Genomic DNA, 10,250 nt, shown 5'->3' with positions numbered 1-10,250 from the left:
CCTGACTGCTCATGTTTTTAATCATCATAGCCTCCTGCTGATGGTTGAAAGTCAAAGAGGATGCTGGATGGATGGGTGGAATCCTTAATAATACTAAGGGCCCCGCGTATGCAGCGCTCCTGATAAATGTTCACGAGGGATGTTAGGGAAACCCCTATGATCATTTCAGCGGTTCTCACAGTCCTTCGTTGGGACTTCTGATCTGATGCTTGACTGCTCCCATACCAGATGGAGATGCAACTTGTCAGGATGCTCTCAATGGTGCTCCTGTAAAACACAGTTAAGGATTCTGCAGGGAGCGCTCATGGAGTGAGGTCGTCTCTCTGGCTTTGCTCCATCCCCGTTATCCTTTTTAACCTATGATCTCCTTGATTTAATCGACTTTAAGTACACCAGAAGACTTACTTTATCTCTCTGAATTACTGATTAATTGACTTCCTTTTGTCAATTGCAACTTTTGAGCTTAAAGAAATGAGTACGAGATCTAAAACCAAAGATGGGAAAGACGCTGATGGGAATGGAGGGAAGAAGAAAGGTGACTCTAAACCAACGGAATTAACTTACGAAGTTATGGTGAAGTGTTTGGAGGAAATGCTTGAGCAGCATCGGATAAAATTATCTGAAAGTTTAACTGCTCAATTTGAACAACATCGTCAAAGCCTCAATGAAGATTTAAAATCAATCACGGAATCTTTGAAATCCCTGAATTCTGATGTTCAAAAACACGATGCAAAAATTTCTGAGCTGGATACTAAATCTCAGAAGACGGATACAAAAGTTGAGATCTTAGAGAAGAATCTAGCTTCGACTACTAAACAGCTCCAACAACTTAAATCCAAAGTTATTGATCTTGAGAATCGATCGAGAAGACAAAATTTACGTCTAATTGGCTTACCCGAGGACGTTGAGGTTGGAGATCCTGTAATATTCTTTGTTCAACTTTTAAAGGATTCGTTCGGTTCAGTTTTTCCCAACGATCCTCCATTACTCGACCGTACCCATCGTATACCGTGGGTAAAGTCGGCAGCGGCTGTTTCCAAACCCAGACCAGTTATTCTTCGTTTCCATTATGTTAATGTTAAAGAACAACTTCTCCAGGCTGCTCGTCGACAAGGGATGATCAAGTATCACCAGCATTCCTTCAGGATAGCTCAAGACTACAGTCCTGAAGTGATGAAGGAACGACTGACTTTTAAACCTTTAATGTCGGAATGCTATCAAAAAAATCTCAAACTGGCACTATTGTATCCTGCACGTCTCAGAATCTCTCTTCCCGATGGAAATCGTCGTGTCTTCCACTCTACAACTGCCGCTCGAAGCTTTTTGGATGATAATTTCCCATCTGATACAGACACCCTCTCTTAGTCTGTGTTGGGTGCTTCCAGCACCAATTTTTTTTTCTCTCTGGTGTTTTTCTTCAAAATAAACCTTCTACTACTGTGCGATGAAGGTTTTTTATAAGTCTAAGATTTTTGTTCTTTGTTTATTACCATAGTGATTATTCTATAATTTATATAGAATATTTATCTTCTGTGAATAACATCATTTTCCCTTAGTTAACCTTTTGTTTTAATTTATCCTTTTTCGTTATTACTAATGATCCGATCCGACGGTCATTTGTAGTTATATGTTTCCTATTTTTGATTTTCGCATAATTAAAATGGCGACTTGTCTTTCTTTTTCTATAATCTTTGTGTTTTTTTTTCGGGACGACATGTTCTTATGCTTCTTCTTCCCATAATCCATTTTTCTTATTTTGGAAGCGTTTTTTTTATTTACTCGCTTATAATTAACTAATTATATGCATGATACTGTTTTTTTTATTTCATATATTTTAGTAATTTTTACTATGGAGACTAATTTACAATACTGTTTATTTTTCACATATATTAGTCTTCCGGAGGTCACCTATTTAACATATATTTTTGGAGTTGCCTCCTGCAGAAATGGGGTTAAAGTTAGTATTAGTTAGTGCTTTCTTCAGCCTTTTCTGGCTTAGTTCGGGTTTCTACTTGGGGTTGGGGGAGGGGGTTGTCCTTTTCTTTTTTAATTTTTTCTATTGGGCTGATTCAGAACCACAAAGTTGTCCCCAGTGTCGAGATTTCCGGTTCCTCTCTAATCATGTATTCCTCTTCCGATTTCATGAGCTCACATTATGGTTAACTCCTTACTTACCAAAGGGTTAATTTTTAGTTATGGCTCATTCTATTCATTTTGTCTCTTGTAATACAAATGGTTTAAACCATCCAATAAAACAGAAAAAGATTTTCAAAATATTCCAAAGACTGAATGCTCATATTATCTTTGCTCAAGACACTCATGTAAGGAAAGTGGACAGTCAACGCTTCTTTAAGTTTTGGAAGAACAACAATACCATTCAAATGCTCAAGCCAAAATTAAAGGCGTTTCAATTTTTATTGATCCCTCAATTACATTTATTCATCAAGACATTATTTCAGATCCTAATGGCAGATTTCTGTTAATTACGGGGGTACTTTTTAATAAAAAGGTCGCTATGGTTAATGTTTACGCTCCGAATGTGGATTATCCTGATTTCTTTAAACACTTACTCACTTCCTTTCCTAATTTAAATGAGTATATGTTGATAATGGGCGGTGATTTTAATTTATGTTTGAATCCCATGTTGGATAGATCCATAAGTAGTCCGGCTTTACCGAATAAGTCGGCTACTATTATTAACTCTCTTATGTTGGATGCTGGGATTTCAGAAATTTGGAGATTTCTACATCCAAATGATAAGGAATTCTCGTTTTTTTCACATGTACATCGTTCTTTTTCCCGAATTGATTATTTCCTGATTGACTCTCGTTTGATTCCATATGTAGTTGATTGTAATTATGACATTATTGCTATTTCAGATCATGCTCCATTGAAACTTTCCATCAAGTTAATGGATACCTTTTGTACTAGCAGACAATGGTGATTTAACCCTATTTTGCTTCAAGATCAGGACTTTGTCAAATTTATAAAGGAGCAGATTGATTTCTTCTTTTCAACTAATACTACGGAAGAAGTTTCCAACGGAACTGTTTGGGACGCCTTTAAAGCTTATATCCGTGGTCAGATTATTTCCTATTTGGCCGGTTTGAAAAGACGTATTAACAATGAAATACTTCTGTTGGTTGATAAAATTAAAGAAGTCGATAAAAAATATGCCATTTCTCCTAGTAAGGAGCTGTACAAACACAGAGTTGAACTCCAATTGGAACATAGCTTATTATTAACATCCTCGATCAAAAATCAATTAATGAGAACTAGAAGTGATTTTTATATTCATAGTGATAAATCGGGTAAATTACTGGCTAACCAATTGAAATTTGATTCGGTTAAACGTCAAATTACTAAGATCCGCAAACAGGATGATACTTTCACAGTTGATCATGTTGGGATAAACCAAACCTTTCAAGAATTTTATACCTCTTTATATCACTCTGATTTTCCTCATGATTCTAATTTCATGCATGATTTTTTAAGTAAATTGAGTTTTCCGAAACTATCTCCCGAAGATTGCCTATCATTAGAAACTTCCATTTCAGAGGAAGAAATAATAACTGCAATCTCATCATTGAATTCCGGTAAAGCACCCGGTCCTGATGGGTTTACAGTGGAATTTTAAAAATTTTTTCCTCCATTCTTTCTTCTAAGTTGTCTAGAATATTTAAGGAAGCAATCAGTTTAGGTAAATTACCACAATCGTATTATGAAGCCTCTATTTCCTTAATTCTTAAAAAGAATAAAGATCCTACGGATTGTGCATCATACAGACCGATATCTCTTCTGAATGTAGATTCAAAAATTTTTTCAAAAATTCTAGCTACTAGACTGGAGAAGGTGTTACCTCAAATTATTTCCATGGATCAAACCAGATTTATTAAAAATCGCTATTCATCCTTTAATATTAGGAGGTTAATGAATATTGTTTACACCCCCTCATTTACTACCCCGGAATGTATTATCTCATTAGATGCTGAGAAAGCCTTTGACAGAGTTGAATGGCCTTATTTATTTAATGTTCTTGAGAAATTTAATTTTAATTTGACATTTATATCTTGGATTAAATTGTTATATTATTCCCCGGTAGCCTCGGTTTGTACAAATAATTATAGATCTCCTTTTTTTCATCTTTTTCGTGGTACTAGGCAAGGTTGCCCTCTTAGTCCTTTACTAATTAATATTGCTCTTGAACCTTTAGCAATTGCTATTCGTGACTCACCAAATATTGCTGGTATTACCCGTGGAAACGAAATACATAAATTATCATTATATGCAGATGATTTGTTGTTATATATCTCTAACCCGGAGAATTCAATTCCTGCTATCTTAGATCTGTTAGCTCAATTTAGTAACTTCTCTGGTTACAAATTGAATCTTAGTAAGAGTGAATTATTCCCTTTAAATAAGCATGTACCTATTTATGGACGTTTACCATTTAAATTGGTTACTGATTCATTTATATATTTAGGGATAACAATTACGAAAAAATATAAAGATTTATTTAAAGCTAATTTTTTACCTTTAATTGATCAGATTAAACTTTTATTTACCAAATGGTCCCCAATCGCTTTGTCTTTGATTGGTCGGATTAATGCTATTAAGATGATCATTTTGCCCAAATTTTTGTATATATTCCAATCAGTTCCAATTTTTATCCCAAGATCTTTTTTTGATAACGTAGATTCAAAAATTTCCTCATATATCTGGCAGAATAAAAATCCTAGGTTAGGTAAAAGATATCTACAGAAATCTAAAATGGAGGGGGGGCCCGCCCTCCCAAATTTTAGATTCTATTATTGGGCAATTAATATTCGATATTTAAAATTTTGGCTACAAGATTTGGACGCATCCTTAAACCCTCATTGGGTAAATCTTGAATCTAATTCATTACAAGGGTTTTCCTTGGGTTCGGTTTTAGGAACTTTACTTCCTTTTACTTCTTTTAAATCATATAAACAAATGAATAACCCAATAGTTAAACATACTTTACGTATATGGTTTCAATTCCGAAGATTTTTTGGGTTTAACAATTTATTCTAGCAAGTCCCATTATATCAAATTTTCTTTTTCAACCTTCCACGATGGATCAAGCTTACTTTGACTGGAAAACCAAAGGTATAATATCTTTTCACGATTTATTCTTGGATAACTGTTTTATGTCTTTTGATCAACTCTCTAATAAATATAACTTAACTAGATCTCACTTTTTTAGGTATCTACAGATTAGAAACTTTTTAATTACTGTCTCTCCTAATTTTCCACACCCATATCCAATGGACACTTTGGAAAAAATCTTAGATTTAAATCTTTCTCAGAAAGGTGTAATAGCAATTATATATAATATAATTATGAATCTATGTCCTGATGCCTCTAATAAAATTAAAGCTGACTGGGAAAGAGAACTTGAGATTAATATACCGACTGAAAAATGGGAAAAAATTCTTCAGTTGGTGAATTCATCCTCTGTATGTGCTAAGCATAGGTTGATACAGTTTAAAGTAGTCCACAGGGCTCATATGTCCAAAGATAAACTATCTCGTTATTACTCTTATATTAATCCAATATGTGACAGATGCCATTCTGAGATTGCTTCTTTAACCCACATGTTTTGGTCCTGTCCCTTGTTGGAGAAATATTGGAAAGATATTTTTGATATTATTTCAACGGTCCTAAATATAGACTTACAACCTCATCCAATTACTGCTATCTTTGGACTACCAATGATAGACTTAAATAATTTAACCTTTTTATCACGAAGGATGATTGCATTTCTTACTTTAATAGCTAGAAGGTCCATTTTGTTGAATTGGAAAGAGATCAACCCTCCTACTGTATTTCATTGGTTTTCACAAACTATGGTGTGTTTGAATTTGGAGAAAATTAGAAGTGCAGTTTATGACCCTTCTATTAACTTTGAAAAAACTTGGAGGCCATTCATTCAGTATTTTCATTTGATGTAATTTGATCAGTTCCAAACTTGTTTTATCTCTCTGTACTGTTGTTGGAGGGGAATGGAGTCGTCGACACTAAGGTTTTCTTCTTTTCCATTTTCAAGTTATTAGTTTTGCCCAAGTCTTTTAGTTTAGTTTAGTTGATTTTTTTTTTCTTTGGGGATGGGTTTTTTGTTTTTTTTTTCTTTTTCTTTTCTTTCCTTTTCTTTTGCTTTGTATTATCCGTGATTAGTTCTACATGTATGGGAGCTTTGTCAATTTCCACTATTTGGTTTTGCAATTACTTTTTTTAAGTGTAACAATGTATCTCCTATTATCTGTATTATTGCTATGTTTTGTTTCTGTATTCTGAAATTAATAAAAAGATTGGGAAAGAAAGAAAAGAAAACACAGTTAAGATAGGGGGACAGGGGAGCCTTGCTTGCCTCAATCTTCTTAGGAAGTGGAGGCGCTGCTCTGCTTTCTCGTTCAGGGAGGTGATATAAGGGACCAGGTGAGGTCATTCATGGTGTGAACTCCCAGGAACTTGGTGCACTTAACTCTCTCTATAGAGGAGTCATGTTTTCACAGAGGGGGATGATTTGTCTGCACCTTCCTGAAGTCCACAATAATATCCTCCGTCTTCTCCACATTCATGCTTAGGTTGTTCTCACACCAATCGTCCAGCCACTCTGCTTCCTCTCTATACTCCGTCTCAACATCGTTTTTGATAAGGCCAACTACTGTTGTGTCATTCGCAAACTTGATGACACGGTTTGAGCTGGATCTTGTGACACAGCCATGCATCAACAGTGTGAACAGCAGCATGCTGGGAACACAGCCTTGGGGAGGGCCAGTGTTCAGTGTAATGGAACAAGAGACATTGCTGCCCACACGCACTGAATGTCACCTTACTGTTAAGTCCAGTATCCAATTGCAGAGGGAGGTGTTGAAACCCAGCAAGAACAGTATCTGCATCGGTTTCTGGGGTATGATGTTGTTGAATGCTGAACTGAAGTCTACAAAACAGCAGTCTGGCATACAGGTGGGATAGGACAGAGTGGGAGGCAGGAGCTATTGCATCATCAGTGGATCGATTTGAATGATAAACAAACTGGAAAGGGCCCAGTGTACCGGGGAGAATGGCTTTAATGTGCTCCATGACCAGCCGCTCAAAGCATTTCATAACGGTTGATGTTAATGTCTTCAGACAATAGTCATTTAGGCAGATTACTGTCACCTTCTTTGGCACTAGAATGATGACTTCCGCCTTGTTCCACAGGGATGTCCATAAGACATAGGAGTAGAATTAGTCTATTCAGCCCACAGACCTGGCCTCCATCACAGTGAGTGGCAGAATATTCCACAGATACACCACTCTTTGACTAAAACAACAATCCTTCTTGCTTTTGTTCTAAAAGGTCGCCCCTCAGTTTTGAGGCTGTGCGCTCTAGCTCTGGATACCCCCACCAGAGGAAGCGTCCTCTCCACATCCACCTTATCTAGTCCTTTCAACATTCGGAAGATTTCAATGAGATCCCCATGTTTTCTTATAAATTCCAGTGAGTCAGGCCCAGAGCTGCCAAGTTCTCCTCATATGTTAACCCTTTCATTCCCGGAATCATCCTCGTGAACCTCCTCTGGACTCTCTCCAATGACAAACATCCTTTATAGATAACGGGCCTAAAACTGTTGACAATCCTCCAGGTGCAGCCTGATTAGCCTCTTACAAAGCTTCAGCATTATCTCTTTGCTTATACATTCTATTCCCCTTGAAATAAATGCCAACATTGCACGTGCCTTCTTTACCTCAGACTCAATCTATAAATTAACCTTCTGGCAGTCTTGCACAAGGACTCCTAGTCCCTTTGCACTTCTGACATTTGAATTTTCTTCCCATTTAGATAATAGTCTGTTCTTTTGTTCCTTTTACCAAAATGCATTATCATACATTTCCCAACTCTGTATTCCATCTGCCACTTTTTTGCCCATTCTTCCAATTTGTCTAAGTCCTGCTGCAATTGCATTGCTTCCTCAGCACTACCTACCCCTCCACCTATCTTCATATCATCCACAAACTATGCCACAAAGCCATCAATTTCACTATCTAAATCATTGAAAAGCAACGTGAAAAGTAGTAATCCCAATACTGATTCCTGGGGAACACCACTAGTCACTGGCAGCCAAACAGCAACAGCCCCCTTTATTCCCACTCATTGCCTTCTGCCTGTTGGACATTCCTCTATCCATGCCAGTATATTTCCTGTAACACCATGGGATTTTATCTTGTTAAGCCGCCTCATGTTAGACACCTTATCAAATGTCTTCCAGAAAAGTAAGTAAATGACATCCACTGCCTCTCTTTTGTCCACCCTGCTTGTTACTTTCTCGAAGAATTCTAACATATTTGTCAGGCAAGATTTCCCTTTACAGAAACCATGCTGACTTTGAATTGTTTTATCATTAGTCTCCAAGTAGCCCAAAACCTCATCCTTAATAATGGACTCCACCATTTTCCCAACCACTGAGCTTAGGCTAACTGGCCTATAATTTTCTCTCTTTTGTCTTCCTCTCTTCTTAATGAGTGGAGTGTCATTTGCAACTTTCTAGTTCTCTGGGACCATGCAGAATCAAGTGATTCTTGCAAGATCATGACCAATGCATCTGTAATCTCTTCAGCAACCTCTCTCAGGGCTCTGGGATGTAGTCCATTTGGTCCAGGTGAATTATTCACCTTAAGACCTTTCAGTTTTCTTAACACTTTTCCCTTTGTAATTGCAATAACACTCAGTCCTGCCCCTTGACACTCTAGTTTGCCCCCATATTTCATCTCTTCTATGGGACATATCTATCCTACATCTTGTGAACTACTCCCAGAAATTTCAGCCACCTCTGTTCTGCCATCATCCCTGCAGTTTCTCCTTCCAATCGACCTGGGCAAGCTCCTCTCTCGTGCCTCTGTAATTCCCATTATTCCATTGCGATACTGATAAATGTGACCAATGCTTCGCCATCTCAAATTGCAGTATGAATTGAATCACTGCCTCCTAAGGATTCCTTTACGTTAAGCTCCCTAATAAGGTCTTGGTTATTACAATAGACCCAATCGAAGATAGCCTTTCCCTGAGTAGACTCAAGCACAAGCTACTCTTAAAAGCCATCTTGTAAGCATTCAACAAATTCCCTCTCTTGCAATCCAACACCAACTTAATTTTCCCAATCCCCTTGCATATTGAAGACCCCTTTATAATTGTGACATTACACTTATTACATGCCCTTTCCAGCTTCCTTTGCAATCTCAACCCCACATCTTGGCTACTACCTAGAGACCTTTAAATGAATCCCATAAGGTTTTTTTACCTTTGCAATTTCTTAACTTCACCCACAAAGATTCAACATTTTCTGACCCTATGTCACCTCTTTCTAAAGATCTAATTCCATCTCTTACCAATAGAGCCACACCACCGTCTATGCCTCCCTGTCTGTCCTTTCAATAAAAAGTATATCCTTTGATGTTACACTCCCAACTATTACCTTCTTTCAGCCACAACATAGTGATCATACTGACCAATCTCTAATTGTGTCATGTGTTCGTCCACCTTACTCCGAGTGCTACGTGCATTTAAATACAGCATCTTCAGTCCTACATTCTACACCCTTATGAATTTTGCCTCAGTGGTACATCTTAACTCTGCCCTGATTGGAGTTGTACCCAATCTTTGCCTCATCCTTCCTTACATTCATATTGCATATTATGTTCTCTACTTGTAAACCGGCTGGCTCATCCTCAGCTCTATCATACTGGTTCCCATTCCCCTGCTATATAAATTTCAACCAATCCCAACAGCTCCACCAAACCTGCCCGCAAGGATTTCGGTCCCCCTCAGTTTCAAGTGCAATCCGTCCCTTTTGTACAGTCACACCTGCTCCAGAAGAGGTCTCAATGATCCAGAAATCTGAATCCCTGCCCCCTGCTCCAATTCTTCAGCCAAACATTTATCATCCACCTTACTCTATTCCTATCCTCATTGTCACAGGGAACAATCCTCAGAATATTACCCTTGAGGTCCTGCTTCTCAGCTTCCTTCCTAACTCTCTGTATTCTGTTTCAGGACCTCCTCCCTTCTTCAACCTATGTCATTCAGAAAGACCGCAGATCCTAGCACCTAGGAGGCAAACCACTATCCGTTTCCTTTTCACGTCCACAGAATCGCCTATCTATCCCCTTGACTGTAGACTCCCTATTACTGCTTCCATTCTCTTCTGTTCCCTACCCTTCTGAGCCACATGGCCAGACTCAGTCCC

The sequence above is a fragment of the Mobula birostris genome, chromosome 7, assembly GCF_030028105.1.
Source record: "Mobula birostris isolate sMobBir1 chromosome 7, sMobBir1.hap1, whole genome shotgun sequence".
NCBI classification, from domain to species: Eukaryota; Metazoa; Chordata; class Chondrichthyes; order Myliobatiformes; family Myliobatidae; genus Mobula; species Mobula birostris.
This window is presented reverse-complemented; position numbering follows the sequence as displayed.